The sequence below is a fragment of the Triturus cristatus genome, chromosome 4_1 (assembly GCF_964204655.1).
Source record: "Triturus cristatus chromosome 4_1, aTriCri1.1, whole genome shotgun sequence".
NCBI lineage: Eukaryota > Metazoa > Chordata > Amphibia > Caudata > Salamandridae > Triturus > Triturus cristatus.
The window spans coordinates 322,205,404-322,225,772 of NC_140585.1; the positions used below are offsets into that span (position 1 = coordinate 322,205,404).

At 43.5% G+C, this 20,369-nt stretch overlaps 1 protein-coding gene across 1 annotated transcript in view; it reads left to right on the top strand.

The window, feature by feature from the left end:
- The window catches only part of LOC146854871 (sodium- and chloride-dependent GABA transporter 2-like), a 681,032-nt gene that overhangs the window by 234,089 nt on the left and 426,574 nt on the right, over positions 1-20,369 (top strand). The window lies entirely within an intron of this gene.

The window sequence follows — 20,369 nt, forward strand, 5'->3', positions numbered from 1 at the left end:
AGGGAACTTTAACCTGCCCTGCGCTTATCAGTGGCCTGTATGGCCCGTAGCGCGGAATGTGCTTGGGTCAAACCCGGGCGAAAACTGGGCCTAGAGCGGGCCCGTCTGTGCCCATCAGAGGCTGGACTGTGCCCCCCAATTGTTTTTACTTCTGGAAGGTACATTGTTTTTCTTTTACTATTTTGAGACTTTTTCCATATATAACTTTAGTTCGTCAAGTCATTTTCACATAGAGAAATGGGTAAAAGAAGATGATTGGTGTCCCGTCGCCCCAAATCCGTCCTATAAAACTATCTTGAGTGATTGGAAAGAGCAATGGGGGTTAATAGTACTGAGAGCACAAGAAGAGAAAACTTTCTCTGAACTCTGGCTCAGCTTTACCCACAGTGGGGAATACATTCCCTCCTGCATCACCTCTGGGCTCATTGTTTTATTCCCTCTCTCAGGTTTCAGGCATTTTTCCCTCACATTCCTTCCCTTAGATATCAGTAGCTCCTCAAAAGCCATCAAAAACAAAAGGGCCAAATGGGGTACTTAACCCATCATGACAGAGGCTAATATTGAAACCTCACCCTCAGGGTCCCTGCTTCATTTAACCTACCATCTTCTTCCTCAGCTAACGTGGTGTCCGCCTCAACATTTAATGCTTTCAATGTCGAGCGTGTCATGAAGGATTATTTCATTCAATTCAAGGAGTTGTTGTAGTCAGAACTTTCTTCTTTGTGACACTGTTTTCATGTAATTGAGTCTCAGCTTCTATCCCTATTGAAACTGAGACCCTCACATCTAGGGGCCATCAATGAGGCATCTGCAGTTACCCACTCCCCTTATGAATCCCAGTCCATCCCCAATGGTGTTAGTACTCAGGAGGAGCAGAGGTGGGCCCTATCGTCTAGTAACCCTCCCAACCCTGCTTCACATGTGCCTGGACTCATGCTGTTTTCCTGGCCTTCACCGGCTCTCTCCCAGAGAGAAGGCACCCATCTCAAGGGAGACAGACTGCCCGGGAAATCCAGAGAGGGTTGGACAAGGGGCTAGGGGGCCCACTCTGAATCCCAGCCGTACTCATACTCATCTTCCCCCTGCAGCTTGCCCTTATGTAGCGATTTTAACTGGAGTACCCCCTCTACAGAAAGATAGTCCCAGAGAGAGCTTTATAACATGGTTTTGGACGTTCTCGCCCCCACACGGACTTCTCGTTTTCTTTTGTGGAGGAAATCATACTAACTCAAGGGATTGGATGGACTGGCCGTGGACCGATTGAATTTCAAAGGGACTGTGTTATTGTACATTTCAGATCCCGTTTTTGGTTTAGAGGTTGCTAGAGGAGCAACAGAGTTTCTAGGAACTCAATCACCCTTGTGCCACTTGGCTTCTTCTACAGACCTCGACCTCTCCTTTCCTCAGCCCAGAATTTGCAGTTACCTAACTCCTAGAAAACAGTACCTAAAAGTACCTATCCTACCTTTAGAGGGTATGGACGGGCCTCTGTCAAAGATTACACATTTGTTACTGAGGACCTCCTCCTGTAGTTTTCAGAGGGCATGATTATAGAGACCCAGTGGGGGGATCATATTGCACTCAGCAATGTAGGGCACTTCCTGGTGCGAAAGAGTTAACCCCTGGCATATCTATAGAATTACTCATTTCACCAGTACTGTCTGCGACGCCACTGCTGCTCGAGTCAGACTCATGTTGAGTATTCTTCTGGACTGCAGCCGTGCTGCCTGGGTGACGTCACGGCTGGCTCCTACCATCTATCAGGCCAAGAGCTCGCTGACCGACAGTAAGTCTCACTCAACTAAGTTCTTCCAAATTGAGCGCGTCATCATTCAGCCTGCAAAGTGAGTTACAGCCGCGTTGAACTCTGCATAATTCATTGCACTGCCGTCACTAGTCTGTCTGCAGTCTGCACAATTGCATAATAAACGTTCAGTGCTAAAACACTTTAACAGAAGAGATCGGCTGCCTCCGGTCCTCTCCTCGCATGTCAACCTGACCTGGCCCAGTGTTGTCGCAGCTGTAGAGGTGTAGTGTATGTGTGCTAGTGCACTACTGTTGTCATGGGGTATAGGTGGAGGTCCATGGTTAGACAATGTCAAGTGGCACCATTTAGGCTGATGAGCTAGTCGCCATTTCCCAGCCTAGCCCAAGGTGTAGGCTGCCAGTCACTGCCATTGCCAACCCAAGCCCTCTGTTCCACTGTTCATGTCCAAAGCAGGTTTTGATTTGTTAGACCCGTGAAGAACCCAGCGCGGTGTCTCCTAATTATTCCAATATGTATATGAGGTCACTCTCCAGCACCTCTCACTGGATCACACCGCTGGACCCTTGCACCATGCAGTTCAGGTCACGTCCCACAGAGTCACCCAATTGAGAGTTACCTGTGCCAGCCCGCCTCTGTGGAGGGTTCCGCTTGCCCCCAGTACTAATTGACTCCTGCAGAGGGCACAGCTCTAATTTACATGTCCCCCGCTTGGCCGCAGCTTACCTACCATATGTTGCCTCCCGTGGTGCTGAGAGAAGGTCCGGATTGAAGCAGGCCATGCGGTCTCTTCTTGAGTGGGTGCTCTTATGCGGCTGCCAGTCCCTCCTCAGGTCCCATTCTTCATGTTCCTCTGGCCTCAGTACCTCTCCCAGCATCTGCAGAGCCCCAGGCTCATCAGCTCGTGTTCAGCTCCAATCAGGGGGGCCTGTGGTTTCCTAGCCTCCAAATCTTCATCCCTCAGGTGCACTATGGTTCAAAACTTGCCAGTTTGTGTTTTGTTCATCTTTCGCAGTTATATGCTGCGTCTTTGCAGTTCCTTGTGTGTCTCTACAGGGCAGATGTGGTCAAATATTAAGGGTGCAGAGGCAGAGTCTCCCTAATTTGTGTATGCCGTGTTTGTCTGTTAGCCACTTCCCCCCCTTAGCTTCTAAAGGATAACAATGCTGCAGTGTCATGTTGGCGCACATCTTTTACCTAATAATTTACTTTTAGGGGAGTACATGTCATCATTCAGCCCTGTTACTGTAAGCAAAGGAACAGCTGAGCTCTGATTTGCAGTCACTGCCTGCAGTCTGCGCAAAGTTGAGTTCAGCTTCAGAGAGGCAGGCTCAGGCTCCATGCAGGGGCCTCTCTCACATCCTAGTGCCCTTCTATTTCTGGCACTTTGCAGCAGTTGTAAGATCTTCTTAGAGTTTCTCGTTGCTCAGATGGGCGTAATTTCTTGTATTTATAGGTTTCCCTCATCTTCATTGCTTGATTTTGCTCATGACAACGTGTTACTCATAGATGTTGAAATGTCACTCATAATTACACAGAAATTATGAAAATGTCACACATAGCAATCTAAAACCTTGGCAGCTATGCTGCGTCACTTGTGTCAGACATTCGGTCAGACTGCATGGTTTTTGGAGCCGATGCCAGGGCCTGAGGCAGTTAATCTGAATCGGATTCAATATTACATTACTGAAGTGCCGGCAGCAGCTGAGCTAGTCCTGGTTGCTTGCCTAAACAAAAAAGCACAGGTGCACCACAAATGTACTCAGACACGAGAGAGAAACAGATCTTCAGATTCGTGTCCACGTGTATTCTTCAAATATCCTCTTTATTTTGATAATGTTTACAAACACGATCAGGGTAATCACAACACAGCCGAAACGTTTCATCCTTTACAAAAAGACTTCTTCAGGGCTGTTTTAACAAAACATATATATAAACATAAGTATATACAAAAGCAATATATACAAATAAGGACAAGTTTGACAGGAATATAAAGTTTAAAAAACAATCAGAGAGCAATTGGTTCTGTATGCCGTAATTAAATACAACACTTATTCTCTGCTAGTGTTTAAGCCTAAATGACAATCCATCTGTTGTTGTTGCTGTTACAAGAATGTAAAGACAGAGTTCACATAATTCAATGGCAAGAATGGTAATGTCATGCAATCAAACATTCATAGCATTAGAAATCTATTTGGCCTATGCAGGATAGAACCAACCAGTTATGAACAAGGTGAAAAAGAGCTTGTAGATAAATAGATAATGGTCCCAAGGGATAAGGCAGAAGTAATATATACATATGTCAGATAAAAAAGTGAAGAAGAAGGCCATAAAGTTGTGTGAGGAAATGAATCACCAAAGAGTACCAAGCGTTAGGAGCAAGGGTGAAGGATTTTATCCAACGGTGCAAGATGTCAGAGGCAAGAGTGAAGGAAACCTTATTACCAATGTGTGTTTAAGCTGCCTCTACAATATACCCACCGTAATAAATCCGTCTAGTTGTTAGAGTAACTTCAAAACCGGCCTAGTATAATATACTTCAAAATGATACAGATATATAGGGAGAAAAGTCAAAGAATAAAAAGTAAAAATATGTTTATTTATTTATTTTTATTTTAAAGGTTTTCTATAGCGCTGGCTAGACCCAGAGGTATCAGAGCGCTTTACAGGAATGTGAGGAGATACAGTATACAAGAACACATGATAATATTAAACATTGCACAAAAATTCCATATAGCCAAGAGAGCATGAAAAAAATAATAAGAATGTTATTTACAAGAGAAATCCAGTTAGTTAACTTGGGAATTTCAAACTAAGTTTAGGGTAGGCGGGAGAGGGTGAGAGAGAAGGATTGAGAGGGAGACAGGGAGAATAGGGAAATAGGGGGTTAGAGAATCAGTGGGAGGTTTTGCGTGTGGTAAGAGGTCATATGTGAATACAGAGAACAGGGAGGGTGGTTGGGTAGGGAAAGAGTAGCGAGTGGGAGGGGGGCTTGGAAGGAGAGGGTGGGGTGGATAGACTTTGAGGGGAATTGGCGGGGACCCTGATGGGGGTGCAGAGCATGAGAACAGAATCAGAGGTAGTAAAATTATGGATCTCAGTAATTGTGGAGGAGGTATGTTTTGAGTTCTTTTTTTAAATTGGATTGGGAGGGGTTGCAGCGTAGGTCTTTAGGCAGAGAATTCCAGATGGTGGGAGCGTTTCCTGAGGAGGAGCGAACTTGTGTCCGTTTCTTCTTTAACAGGGGGGGGGGGGATAAGAATAAGGGCGTTGGTGTTCCTCGTTGGTCAGGCGCAGCCTGCTTTGTGCAGTTTGTCAGAGAGGTAGCGTTGAGTATTTTGGTGAAGGGCTTTGTGTGCGATACAAGCAATCTTATAGGAGGATCTGCCTTCGATGGGGAGCCATTTGAGGGTTCTCAAGGCGGGGGAGATGGGGTCGAAACGTTTGTATCCAGAGATGAGTCTAGTAGCTAGGTTGAGCACCGATTTGAGTGGAGTAAGGTGAATTTTTGGAGTCCCGCCGAGGATAGCGTTACCATAGTCAATCCTCGACAAGACCAGTGATTGGACAATGGTTTTAAAGTCTTCAGCCGGGATGAAGGGTTTAATTTTCTTGAGATGACAGAGAGTGAAGATAGCTCCTTTTGATGATGACTTTATATGTGGGTTGAGGGCAAGGCTATTATCAATGGTGATGCCAAGAGATTTAACTGAGTTAGAAGTGGTGAGAGAGCAGTTAAGAGCATTAAGATCGGAGATCCAGTCTTGTATGGGGAGTGGGTTGTTTTTAGGCGAGAAGAGAATGATTACCGGTTTTTTAGGGTTGATTTTGAGATGGTTGTGGTGGAACCAGGATTGTATCTTGGACAGAGTGTCATTAAGGTGGAGGATATCAGAGTGGGATTTGATCTTATAGTAAAGTTGCGTGTTGTCGGCATAGAGGTGGTAATTGATTCCTGCATGTTTGAGGATTAGGGTGAGGGGTTCCATGAAGAGGTTAAAGAGAGCAGGAGAGAGAATGGCGCCTTAGGGGACACTGAGAGAGATTGGGGTAGGGTTGGAGAGGCAGTTCTCAATTTTGATTTGTTGGGTTCTGTATTTGAGAAAAGAGGAAAACCAGTTGAGGACAAGGCCACTGAGTCCAAAGCGGATTTTGAGGGTGTTAAGTAAGGCAGTGTGGTTGACAGTATCAAAGGCAGCGGACAGGTCCAGGAGAATGAGAAGACATGACTCACCTTTGTCAAGTGAGTGATGTATGTTGTCAACTATGTTGAGCATGGCAGATTCTGTGCTGCATCCTTTTCTGAATCCAGATTGCATTCAGTCAAAGAGGTCAAAAGTGTTGATGTGATTATCTAATTGTAACAGGGCGCATTTTTCAAGGGCTTTGGAGAGAAGAGGGAGGTTGTAGATGGGGCGGAGGTTGTTTAGGTCGTTGGGATCTGCCTTGGGATTTTTGGGTAAGGGTGTGATTTGCCCCAGTTGGAGGGAGGCAGGAACACACCCTGAGGCCAGGGAGGAGTTAATAATGGTGGTCCAGAAAGGGGCAATGATATGTTTAAGGTCTTGGACAAGGTTAGGGGGCATATGGTCTTTGGTGTGAGAGGATGGTTTCAGCTTAGCGATGATGTTATAGACTTCATGTTCAGTCACAGGAATAAAGATCTGCCAGGAGGCGTTTTTTTTAAGTTGCTGGGGGAGAGAAGGGTTGGGTTCCGAATGGAGGGGAGCGGATGGGAGATGGGCAGGAACAGGGGGATGATTTGGATGGGGCGGAGACACTGGGGTAAAGTTGGGAGAAGGTAGAGGGTGAGGAGGGAGACGGTTTAAGATGAAGGATTTGTCAATTTTGGTGATTTTATCAGAGAAGAATTTAGCAATATTTTCACATTTCTCCTTAGTGGCAGTTAGCTTTTGGGGGGCAGAGGATGTTTGGTTTTGGACGATGCTGAAAAGTTCTCTAGGTCTATTTTTGAGGATGTGTTTCTTGTAATTGGACCTAGCAGAACGGAGGAGGGCTAGATGAGATGGGGACGGTTGTTGCCTCCATGTTCTTTCAGATTGTCTAAGAGAGCGCCTTTCGTTGTTGAGATCAATGTTGTACCAGGATTTGGAGGGAATGTTTTTTGGGGTTTTAAGTTTGTGGGGGGCCAATTAGTCTAGGACCTCTGTAACTGAATTATTATAATGTTTGGTGAGGGCATTAGCATTTTGGGAGGGGGGGCTAGCAAGAATTGAGTTTTGATTTTCAGTTCTAGTTCACCGGGGGGGATAAGGTGAAAGTTTCTGGTCAGTTTCTTGAGTTTGGAGCTTTTGGCGTGTGTGGGGAGGGTCATGGTGTTGATCGAGAAGAGGTTGAGGTGATGGTCGGACCAGTCGATAGGGATGATGTTGGTAAGGGAGTCCAAATCATCATTAGTGATGATGGCATCGAGAGTGGCCCCTTTGGCGTGGGTTGGAGAGTGACAGATTTGTTTGAGGTCATTGATCTCAAGGAGATTTGAGAGGAGGTGGATTGCAGGGTCTTTGCTGTCATTCCAGTGGAGGTTGAAGTCACCAAGGAAGAGATTTTTTGATTTGGAGAGTGACGATTGGGAGAGGAGGTCGGAAAGTTCCTCAGCGAAGGGAAGGGATTTGCCTGGAGGATGGTAAATGTTATGTAGTCGAATAGGGGGGGCGCCCTGGATTTTAGGTTCAGCTCCATTCCCTATGTAAGTGCGAGGAGACGGGAATGGAAGGGCACGGTCCTTATACTTACTTGGCTCGCGTATAAGCATCGCCGTGTCTACCAAGTAAGGTGTATTTAGGATGATAATAAAATCTCTCATGGGTGAAACAGTCTTTAGTCCCGGGTTAAGTAGAGATGAAAGAGGAATGGATTCACGCAGAATACCAACACCGGCTTGAATGAGAAAAGTAAGAATGATAATTAATAATATGTGGCCCCACATTAGCCAATATGTATTGAAAACAGCTGAAGTGTGCATCACCAAAGCGCTTTATGCTGCCATTCTATGCTGGGTATGTATCTCCATATAGTAAGGCTCAAGAGTCACATAAGACGAGGTGGCTGGCAGCTGTAGCCCACCCAGCACCTCAGTGATATGTTATATTAGGACAAGAGTAACCAAAAGCATGCAATGGTGAGCCTATCATCTTGATCAAATGTACAAACCCCTTATCTAGAGGTTTAGGCTGCATGATGAGGCCCATAACAAATGAAGCGGTAATAGCCATAGGGTACAGAATAATAGATTTGAGGAAAAGTAAGCAAAGCATGGACAAAATGCCCGGAAAGGCTATGCAGATTTCTACGTTCATTAATGATAGTCCCGTTATGTCAATAGCGCAAACACATAGGCGTAAGCAATCAAGACTAACATACTCAATTTGGCAATTGGAGAATTCATATTTTGCAGATGTGAATCTATGAATGGCACTAAGAAACCTGTCAAGCAGTTAGAGCCATGAGGTCATGTTACATATTAAAACCTTCAAATAGCATCATGGCAGCGTCCAAAAGACCAACGGATCGCGATACAAATATGAAAAACTAGAAACAAAATATACTAGTGGCATTCAGCATATTCTAAGTCTGTACAAGTGCCGATCCCAAAGCTCGCTTGGGTAGAGAACACAGTCCATAGTTTTTTTACGAAGATACACAAGAGATATTTAAATACAATATCATGGTCACCAACTAAGCAAACAACTAAACAGAATCATTGCATGGGAGTGCAAACCGGCAATGTCCGTATCGCCATCAACACAAAGGGGGCCATAAATCACGTCAGTTTCCCTTACCCGGATCCGTTGATGTACGCGTGTCTCGTCGATGGATTCAGAATGAATGAGGCCAATGTAGAGGAAGCGGTTTAATATACCCCTGTCCATCACAGAAAGTTAGAACAGCTGCGCGAATGCTAGCAGGTAACAACTTTCGGTGTTACAGAAACAGCAATAAACGTATGGCGGCCATCTTATAATGGTGTAGTAGGACCATCCCGTGATGTCAAGGTACTTAAAAGCGGCGAAAAAAGTAAGAAGAGGGGGCCAGGAGTCACAAGCCCTCCCTTAAAGTCCTAGAATCTGTTGAAACCGAATAGTAATATTAACACAAACATTTCCGAGACATATTGGACCACAAAAATAAAAAACATAAACTTTAACAGCATCAAGACTATGCATAATTTTTTGAAAACAAAATGGTCCCCACTGAGAATCCTGACATAAGGCTATTACAATGGTTTACAAACACATAAGCTGTTAAGGTGTTATGACTGAAGTAAATTCTCATATGCTACTATCTAGATTTTGCTTAAAGATCTTTGTTCATAGATGAATTAGGGAGCAATTATGACAGATACTTTTGGCAAAATATAATAAATAAAGAATGCGGTGGGCTTAGTGTGATGGGAAGGAAGTGGGGATGAGACAAAAGTGGAGTTGTGAGTTTAGGTGGCAGGGGCTGAAGAACGAAGGCAGCAGTGGCTGGGTGATAGCTCAGCATTAGTACATGTGAAAATAAATAGATTAATTTTCACTGGTGGAACAAAGCAGATTGAGGCACATTTTAATTGGAAAAATGTCATGTAATAAGGAGTGGTGAAAATGGTCTGAAAGAGCAGTAAATTACCAATAAAAATGGGAGTAGTAGAACTCGATTTGTGCTCACTTCAATGTTTGCCCAGAATGCATAGACATTCATACTGGCAGGAAGGGCACACAATACAACTTTGCTTTCTAAACTTTGCTTGAAAATGCACTATTTGCCCACTCTTTTTTCAAAAGTTTCTTGGGGGGGGGGGGGAACCCCCTTTAGGTTGTTAGGGCTCACTCGCTACGCCCGCTCACCGTGGTACACTCCAACTGAAATTTTACGCCTCACCACTTTCAAATGTCACCAGCCACCACTGGATGCCTCCACTAATCTCCTCTTAAACTTTAATATATCTGGTTCAGATTGAGACAAGCACTTCAGGCCCACTTGTTATGCAGTGGAGGACAAGCCCCAGTAAGCTTTGTTCTGCGTTCGTTTGTGTAATTCCCCTGCATTGATTACCTCCTTATCAGAGTTGGAGGAAGCCATTAGGCAAAGCCCAGGTGATGTAGCCCCCAGACCTGATGGGGTACCTATGGACCTTCTCTAATGTGACCTCCTCTAATGTGACATTGAGTTTTGGGGTACCTTGCTCAATAATTTATTCATGTAGCATGATCCAACATTCCTGTGAGCTTTCTATCTCTTTATGAAAGGGGATTGTAACTTGCTCAAATGTTATTGTTGAATTTCCCTAATTCAAAGCACTATAAAAACTTTAGGAAGGGTGATCTTCACCCATCTGAGACCTTGGGCCATCCAAAATCATAGTCTGCCCCCCCCCCCCATCAATATGTTTTTTGTCCTGGGCTAGGTACAGTGGAACAGTGTCTGATTCTGCATCTGATCCTGTACAAGTATAGCATTGCCGGACACTTCCCACTTTAACTTCCCTTTATGGATCTAACTACTGCTTTTGATCGTGTAAGCAGGACAACACTTTGGTTGATCTGGTTTCACATAGGGGTAGATGTTTCGACATAATTTACATAAGAATTTAGTAGTGAAAGTGCGCTATGGCGCAGCAGTAGAAACCTCTGACTTCTTCCCCCTTTCGAGTGGTGTGCGTCAGGGATGTATTTTGGCACCTTTATTGTTTGTTCTGTATATCAACCACTTGAGTTTTCACCTGGCTGAAGCTACGAGTGATGTTCCAATTATTGCGAACAACCCTGTTCCAGCATTATTATACTCCGATGATGCCATTTTAATTGATAGAGTGCTGAGGGCCTTGCTCTTTGTAGTGTAGTCTTTTGTTTCTCTTTAGGGCAGCTTGGATTTGTCAAGTATCTTTGGGAAGTCCCATGTTATGGTGTGTGGTCTCTGGAAATGGCACCTGACGTCCTTGCTAGTGGAAGGCCATTCCCTGAGCTGCGTGAGAAATATTTGTTACCTCGCTTGATCTTCGATTCTTCAGGCTCTTGGCAGCCACAGGGCAAGACTTCCCATCTGCAACTAACTAGGGTTGCTGGAGCTATACTTAATCTCCCTCAGATTGTGCAAAGAGTACCATTTTACCATACAGTAAACTATACAACATGCAGGATGTACCGTTGCTTTTTACGGTGCGAGGGTTCGGGAATCAAAATACCTCCTCTTTGTTGGTTGAAGGAAATCGTATCTGCAGAAGTCTTTCAAACCTTCCTCCCCCTAGTTCCCATCTCCTTTTCCATTCAGAGTGGAACCAAACCTTCATATCTGATAGGATGAGTTTGGCTCCACTCTTATTGTTTTGTAAATCTTCTTTATTATGATATTCAAACATACCATTGAATTGACAGCAAATATGACAGTACACATTATTAAGACACAGTACAACAGTGGACTGACTCCACTGGCTTTTGGACACTCACTGTGCCCCAATGTCCCCGGCAAGCTATGGTTATTCAGCCACGTAATAGACTTTTTTCTTCGACAGCTCAGCTGGGTGAACTCAGTCAAGAAGTGAACATAAAATTTCTCTATAGTCATTCCACTTCCCCCAAATGTTGGTCCATTTATTTGGGCAGCCCCTGCTTTTGTACACAACCCTTTCGGCCAGCATACACCAATCCATATTTGCTTTCCATTCCACCAGAATCGGAGTGGACACTGCCCTCCACATCCGAGTTTGACCGACATAAAGCCCAGCGTCACCGAAATGCGATCTTTGCTGCTCAGGTCTGTTTTGTCCTAAATATTTAATAGGCACCACTTTGCTGATTTTACTATACCCCCCTACACATATTCATAATACAGGTTGTCACCACCCCCCAATAATTCTGGAGCACCGGGCAGTCCCACAACATATGAAAAAATGTGCCCTCCCGACCACATTCTCTGGGGCACATCGCCAAATCATCCCTTCCCATTTTGACCATTGTTGTACAAGCATAGTAGGACCTGTGTAAAACCTTTAGTTGTATAAGTTATAAACAGGAGCATATAGCTAACTCTCTAGGGGATGCAACTGCCTTCTGCCATTCTTTATCATCTAGAGTGCCCAGATCAGACACACAGCCCTCCCAAAGTCGATTTAAGAGTTCAGGGAAGTTATTTAAAAATTTTCAATAAGTTAATGAGATTGCCTTTTTCTCCATGCAGTCGTCAAGCAGCCTGTCTTCCAATGGGGAGGATTGAGGAAGCTCCTCTCCCCTTGGTATCGCTGTGCATAGGGCATAACTAATCTGGAGATAGCAATATGTCTCCGAGTGTGCTAATTGGCAATCCCTTTGTAAGTCTGCAAAGGATATCACTTCCCCATGTGCCAACAGATCTGCCATTCTTGACAGGCCTATAAGGTCCCATTTGTTAAAACTCTGTTGTCTGCCCAGTGTGCCCAGTTTCGCTGTGTCCCATAGCGGGGTAACACAGGTGATCCAACCCCGCCATCCCAGTGCCTCCAGTGCTGGGTGCCTTATTTGAAGCGTGACGTATGTCGTAGTTGGGAAAACAGTGAAGTGCCTCCCCCCGTAGATCGCTGTAAGGTAGCCCCCAGGTTGAATATTGCGCAGGCCCTCTCTATAGGCAGGTTCATCTTGAGGAAGGTGAACCCAATGATTGACTGCTTTAAGTTGGGCTGCCCAGTAGTATTTTTGAAGGGCTGGGAGTGCTATTCCACCAACTTACAAGCCTCTCATTTGTTTCGGGAGGGATATTCTGGGGGCACCTCCATCCCGGTTGGCTCCACTTTTTCTCTGGTTCAGCGTGTAGTCTAAAGCAGAGGCAAGTTTTAACAGGGAGGTAATTTTATACTGTCTAAATTCTGACAAGGGTCTTTCCTTCCCCTGGCTGCATGCCATTGGCTGTCTGTACAATCAATTATTTTTCTCCGCATTGGAACATTTGCTGGCATCTATTTTACAGTTATTGGGTAAATTTGTGGGAAGCTCTGATTGTATTTTGGAATCAGTCACTAAATGTCTTACTTTTAAAGCTCCCGGAAAAGGTTCATGACTTAGTTCCTAAGGTAGGAGTGCAGGGGCCTGAGTCGGGCAGTGACCATCTAGCTGGAAATGTTAATTCAGTTCAAAATAAAGCTGTGACTATCCTTAAAAATGAGCCATCTTTAGTACCCACACTTCCCGTATCTAACTGTGTAAGGAATTCTGACCTCGAAATTGATGAAGAAAGTGTTGATGTTATTGTTCCAAAAGCTGAAAAAGAGCTATTCCCAATTTTTGTGCCTGAAATGAAGGGGATAGGGGGGGAAGAAAAAGAAAAAATTGGAAAACAAAGAAAGAACAAAGGAAAAAAGAGGAAACCAATCTGCAGATACAGGAAGAAAAGGCAGAGACAAATAATTTTTGAGGATTCCCAAGTCCCTGATACCAACGATCCTAACACTGGAGAACCTGAGAATGGGTCCCTGAGTCTGGAAGCGACCACTCATACTTTCGATAATTTGAATCCCTCTGCATTAGGCATTAAAATTTCTTCCAATTGTTCAATCTCTCCCGTGGGAGGCCTCCCATTAGATGTAGGAGGATTGACGATTCCTCTCACCGTAGCAGAGATGACCAGGTCAGTCCCAATTGTATCTGTGGCTCTTAATCCTTCTGCTCCTACTTTTCATGCCGCAGGTGATGGTGTTATATGGCCCCATCATCTACCTAAAAGAGTACCAGAAGTTTTTGTAGATACATTGACTGTGGACTTTCTATCGTTATTCGATTCTGATCTGTCCTTAAATAGAGCATGGTTACTTAAGTATTTCAAAGACATAGAGAGTCTAAAGTTAATCCAATCTAACGATATTGATTTAGTCTCTATATTAGGAACAGTTGCCGCGCCCTATCTCAGGGTAAAGTTCTATTCTAAACTTATAGTAAATCTTATATTGCAACAGGCTGAGAACTTCCAGTGTAGGGGAATTGATGTATTACCTGTCTTGTCTTCTCGAAGAGATAGTTCCCCTCAAAATAGACTCTCTCAGCAGGGCACTGGCCAAGATGGTCCCCCTCCCTCATTTGATGATTTAAAGATTTGGGTTTCGAAAAGCACACGTTTGGTGATGCATGTAATGCCTGCCCCGTTAATTCAGAACACCCTCCCAATAGAAGATATCCAGCTGTGGAATTGGCTGCCCGGTGCTTTTCTAGTAAATCCATAGACAACCCCAAACTTTTCCGACATCTTTAGCAGTGATTTAAAAGTTCTCTCTTGGAATGCTGCCGGGATAAATAATAGTCCCGAGAAATTACAGTATTTGTTCTCTTTGAACGCTAGTGTGATTTGCATCCAAGAGACCTGGTGTGCTAGTAGACTGTGTGTAGGGAGAGATTATTTTGTCCTTGAGGCATTGGCCTCTCCTTCGAAGAAAGGGCATGCAAAAGGGGGAATTGCTTGCCTTTTGTCTAATAGATTTAAGTGGAACTTCACCCATTATGTCGACCCAAGCAACCTCTTTCAGGCGGTGACCCTTTGTAATTTAATCAGTAGGGGAAACAATAATCCTTTGGTAATAATAAACGCATACATCCCCCCGGACGAATGTTTTAATATTCTATTGAAGCAAGTTTTTTCGTACATTAAACAGATTAAAGAGTTAGAACCTCCCCCCTATGTGTTGTTAGTAGGTGATTTTAATTGTAACGTTTCTAACTCTAGCATAGAGCTATTTAGAAACAAATTTAAAGAAGAAGCCTATCTTATTCCTCAATCTCTCTTCCCTAATAAAATTAAAACTAATAAGAGAGGGAAGCTTTTGCTAGAAGAACTTTCAGTGGCGGAGGGGTTAATAGTGAACGGTAGGCTTCCCTCTGATGTCCCTGCAAAATATACTCATAGATCCTCCCAAAGTGAGTCAATTCTGGACTATGTAATCACCGACTATTGTATTTTCTCCTTAGTGAAGGATCTGGTGGTCTCTCCGACCTTATTTAGTGATCACAATGTGATTTCTTTAAACCTTACATTACAACCTCCTAATTCCGATTCATGGTCCCTTAACAGTGATGTAGTCAAATTTCATAAGGACTCTGGAAGATGCTTTTGGAATTTTAAAGCCAAGAAGGGCTTGTAGTGTATTCTAGGTAAAACAATTCTAGAGTTGAAGGATTGGCAGGGTTCTGAAATAATTCACTTTGAGAATTTTATGAAGGAGGTCATCCACATTGCCAAAAGGTCTAGCTCTTCCGTAAAAAAGATTTATGTTCCTAGACCGATTACCCTCCTAAATAAGGAAATAAATAAATTAGTGCGGGAGCAATTTTTACGTAGATCTATTGAAACAAATAATAAAATATACTTGTTAAAAAGAAGGAGAAGCAGAATTAGGAAGAAACTTAAAAAAGAAAAAGAAGATTCACTCTGGATAAGTCTACGGGAGGCCGCAGTTTATGGCAAAGTTAGACAATTCTGGTCACTTATTGGGGAGGGTTGTGGAGTAAGAGTTAGCCCCCTCCCTATTCCCATTGCTGAATTGTCTTGGGTCACTTTCATTTCCAACCTGTATGCTAGGAACGGCCTAAGGGTAGAATGTAAGGGGACTACTAAAGAAGATGAGTTTTTTATTGATGCCCCTTCGGAGAAATCCATTGAAATGGCCATTAAGGATATGCGTTCCTCCGGTGCAATGGGGCCTGATAAACTTCCCATATCGGTATTGAAGCAGGATCCTGTCTCATGGAGCAAGATTCTTTTTCCATTATTTAGATCTTGCTTCATTAGTAAAACTGTGCCCTCTTCTTGGATGGGGAGCATATTGGTTCCATTATTCAAGAAGGGCGATAGGGATAAGCCAATGAATTATCGCCAGATAGCCCTTCTTGATGCCATTGGAAAAGTCTTTTCCAAATGTCTCCTTTCGCTAATTACTGATTGGGTTGATGCGAATCAGATATTACCCCTTGAACAAACCGGCTTCCGTAAGGGGCATGGCACACTGGATAACCTCACAGCCCTTCAGGTTATTTCGGACAAATATATAAGAGTTCGGGGAGGAGGAGTGTATGCGGCTTTCATTGATTTCTCCACAGCATTCGACAAAGTTGATCGTCCCTTGCTGTGGAGAAAGCTATCTGACTTGGGCATGCCCCCTCTTCTATTAGATCTGGTGCGGTCTTTACACACGAACACTTGGTGCCGAGTGTTACAAGGTAGAGAAAGGGGTTTATCGCGGGTTATTCCCTCCATTAATGGATTAAAACAGGGTTGTCTATTGGCCCCATTACTTTTCTCCCTGTATATTGCTGATCTTCCAGCTTCGCTCTCATCTTGTGTTGGCATAGCCCCGGTAGTGGGGGGATCTTCTATTTCCTGCCTCTTATATGCAGACGACATCCTTATCCTAGGTTTAACACCTAAGGGATTAGCTAATCGTCTGCGGGCCTTACATCTTTTTGCAGAGAACCATTACATGAGGATATATGCCACAAAAAGCAAAATTATGTGCATTACAGGGAAGAAAAAATCTAAATCAGAAAATGTTGGTTGGTCAGTTGGTGGTCAGAAATTGGAGGTGGTTAAGACATATACCTTCTTAGGAAAAATAATTTCGGCCAACCTGAGTGAGAAGCCTCATATTGATAATAATTCCCGTAAAGCCCTGTCCCAAGGCAAAAGTCTTAGTGCCCTTTATTCCGCCACAGGGCGAAGACACTTTGCGTGTTTACTGGAGGTTTATAGGGCAAAAATTCCATCAACCCTCCTGTATGGAATGGAACTGGTTGACTAAAAGCACTGGGGTTTTCTACAGACGGTAGAAGGAAAATTATTAAGGTCTATAACTTCTCTTAACCCCGCCTGTTCTGTGGCTGCCTGTAGACTTGAATTCGGTCTCCGTAGCAGTTGGGCGCAGGGTCTGTCTGCTCTAGTACGATGGGTTGCCAGCCTGGCTAGAGGAGAAACGGGGACTTTGAGATCCCTTCTCAAGGGGGAATTGCTGGGTAGCTTAAGAGAGCACTTCCAAATTGTTAAGAATTTTAGAAAGGCTGTGGCACTCCTTGAATTGGAAGAGAGCACCCTTTTTACTATTTCTCCTTCCCAGCTAAAATCACTTTTGAAACAGGCTTCTTGGGCTCTTTGTTTCACGTTGGACAAGAAGCCCATGCTAGTAAAGAGGGGAGGTGATCTCCTTGTTAACACATACTCAATGAAGCTTGTTCAACCCTATGTCACCTGGAACCTTCCACATGGTGTTCGGAGATTTTGGTTCCTTTTAAGGCAGGACTTGCTGCCCTTAAATACTCTTTTAGCAAAATGGCATGGGTCCTCTCCCACATGTAACCTTTGTAATATGTCTGTTCAGGATCGTTCTCATGTACTGTTTATATGTCCTGCATTGTGTCCACTTCGTTTGAAGTGGTTAAGATCAATATGCTTGCAATTGGGTATCCTCAATGTGAATTCTTTTATGCAGGCCTTATATACTCCTCCAAATGAAATGTTTTGCTTCAATGTTTTTAACTTTTTTAAAGGTTTTTTAGCTATTTATTGATGAAATTTGGAGGTATGTGTTGCTGATTATCTTGTGCAGTTGAAAATGTTGTAGCTGTCAATTTTACTTTGAGAATGTGTATTTGTATTTGTGTATTTTGTTTTTATGTGGACCTCTTCGGAGTGCCAAAACATAATAAATAAACTTGAACTTGAAAACTTGAATTATTTTTCTCCGTTTTCTTTAACTTGTTTTAAAATCTTTGCCGCTGCAGGAGTGTAAGGATGCATTGCTTTGGCTGCAGTTTTTAGACGGTTCAGATGTGTGTTACAGTGTTTGCTCCTTTTTTCAAATCATCCGTTAGGATCAGGAAATTGATGGAAGGATGAATATAGCCCTTAAATGGACGTCTGGTTTTGGATTTTATCTTTTTATCAATTTTATGGTAGGATATGTGCATGTTTCTTTTTCCATGAGGACCTAAGGATTTCAGGGCTTTGTGTCTTGCGGTCTATTGCATTGGCTTCTGCTTTGCTTGTTTGTTTTACAAATGTATCATTGTGCGCTATGTACATTAGTGATGACACAACATTTTCTTGAATGTTGTTTGATGTCTCAAAATCCACTTGTTTGAGAGTACATTTTTTATTTCTTTTATGGTTTCTACCACACCAAATAAAGATTGTTTTGAACTTTATACTCACTAAATGTTACATGTAATACAAATGTTATTGGTACTTTGCCAAGGGGATTTGAATTTCAGTTTGATGAACAGGTGTCCACTCTTGGCCCTGGTATCTGTTCATGTAATACAAAAGTATGAATGCAATGGTAATCCTCACAATCACCATAGCATATAGTTACCGTAGTTTTACAGAGTAAGGTAAGAATTCTCTCTAAATACACAAATGGCATACATTTACATGAGTTGCAGGCCTATGAAGGGATTATTTTATTTTTAAACTATAAATAATGAGTGAAGCAACTTGGCGAATGGAAATTAAAGAACCTATGCAGAGATAGGGGGCAGATTGGAAAGATTCGTACAGAATATGTGGTAGTCAGTACTATTAGCAGGTGGCATGTCGGGAAGTACCAACCGTGTACTCTGGATGCAACAGGAGTGATGCACTCTTCCAGCCTTCACCTCAGCCAGTAGTGACCTCACACAATCTAAAATGTAAAACAAATAGTGCATGAGGGGAAGGGGGTTGGGATAAGAGAGAAAACAGAGACACTAGATCTCACTCTCAGACTTGTCACTGCACTGAGCACAGACATCTGCAGATTGAAATTAATTTCTAAAACCAGAAAAGGAAGCTTTTAGTAATCTGTCATAAACAACCCACATTCTTTAGCAGACAAAGTGAAAGGATATACCTTATCAACAACTCTGTGTAACCAACGAATATGTCTTTGTATGAAGTGATCTTTCCTGAAATTGAAATACATGATATAAGTAGCTCATGAAATGCTTACAGAACTCCCGTTCTGTAGAGAAGGTAACTACCTTTACAGTCATACACGTGTGCCTCCTGAGATGGATTGAGTTTCTGATTAGCCAATAGAAAAGTAATTAAACAAGTGTAACTCCGTAATTTCGAATCTTGGAAACTCATCTCCTAACAAACGTCACTTGTACATTACTGCACCCTATATAAACATAACATTAATAAGGGTGCAGTGACAAAGGAATCCTTTCTTTTTCTTTCACAATATAATTAAAGTTCAGAAGACTGTACTTATTTTTTAAAGTGTTTGATTATCAATTCTCCTTCAAAGAACAGTTCAAGGTTTGTTTCAAGGAACAGAATACTTCTCAAATATTGATACCTTCACAGCACACTTATTCAGGGAGCCATGGGTCCGGCAGGGGTCGTTGGGCCACAGCTGTTTGTGGTAATTTATCTCCACTTTCCTGGGGTATGGGAAGATGCGGGATACACTGGCTCAGCACTCAATAATACACTCATTAGCACGGTAACAAGATTTTCCAGACAAGCGCTTCTTTTTTTAATAAAAGACAAGTACTTTATTCCACAGTAAAGCACAATACTGCACATGCACAAAGTCTAAAATGCTTCAAGATGGGGCCAGCGATAGAAATCTCTCCTCCCTTCTACTCTAATGGTCTGGGGCTTGGTGGTGTGGTCTCTAGCACAAGTGCAATGGTCTCACTCTCTGAAGGCACAGTGTCTTGGGATGGCCAAATTGTTTCTAAACAGTCTCTCCTGGCAGCAGACGGCCATTGTAGCCACTGTAGGCTTTCTGCTTGCAGGCAGATTTACCAGAGTTGTGCTGGGTCACAGTTATTGCATATGGCAGAACCGCTCAGGCTTAATAGCAGTGGTAGGAGTGGCTGGCTTTTCGTAGTGACCTCTTCTGGGATTCAGTACTCCTTGGCGGTAGAATGGCCTTGCGGTCTCGGTGGGCCTGGTTCTTTCACTCTCGAGAGTCACACTCATAGTCATGCTGGGGCCTCCTGGGGCTGCTATGATCTCAGATTCCTCACCTCAAGGTGTGGAACTCAGGCAGTGATGTCACAATTCGATGGTGCTGTATGGGACACAGTTGAAAAATACTGAAGAGGCTCTTGGACCTTCAGCACCACAGTTGCCAGGCAATGTTTTGGCATGAGTGCCTCGAGGCAACAGCCTCATGCTTCTAAGTATTGTAGTCTGTTTGACACACTTGGTTGAGGACTGTGATGTTCTAGCCACTCAGACAGGATAGTAGTAGTATCCTGGATTGGACCTCGCAAGTTTGCAGGCTTCTTCTTTGGAGCAGCAGGGCCTGCATGGACGCAAGTTTAGGGTACTGCAGTCGTGTTGACCTTGATCTTGAGCACACAACGGATGTCAAGGAGCAATGTTGATTCCGGCTTCAATGGGGCAAGCTAATTGAGCTAATTCAAGTGCCAGAGTTGCGATAATGAAGATGACAACAGTGACCACCCAGGCACTCTTCTTGAATGCTGCTGTTCTTCTGAGGTGGTTAGGGTCTGGCTTGCTGTTAGACTCTGCATCCTAAGCGTGGTTTCCAAAGACTTTTTGCCTTTTGACCTCCTGTTTTTCTGACTTTATTTTTGCTGGCTTTAGGATTCTGAGTTAAAGAAACAAGGAGACCCTAGGAGTCAGACGGGACCGA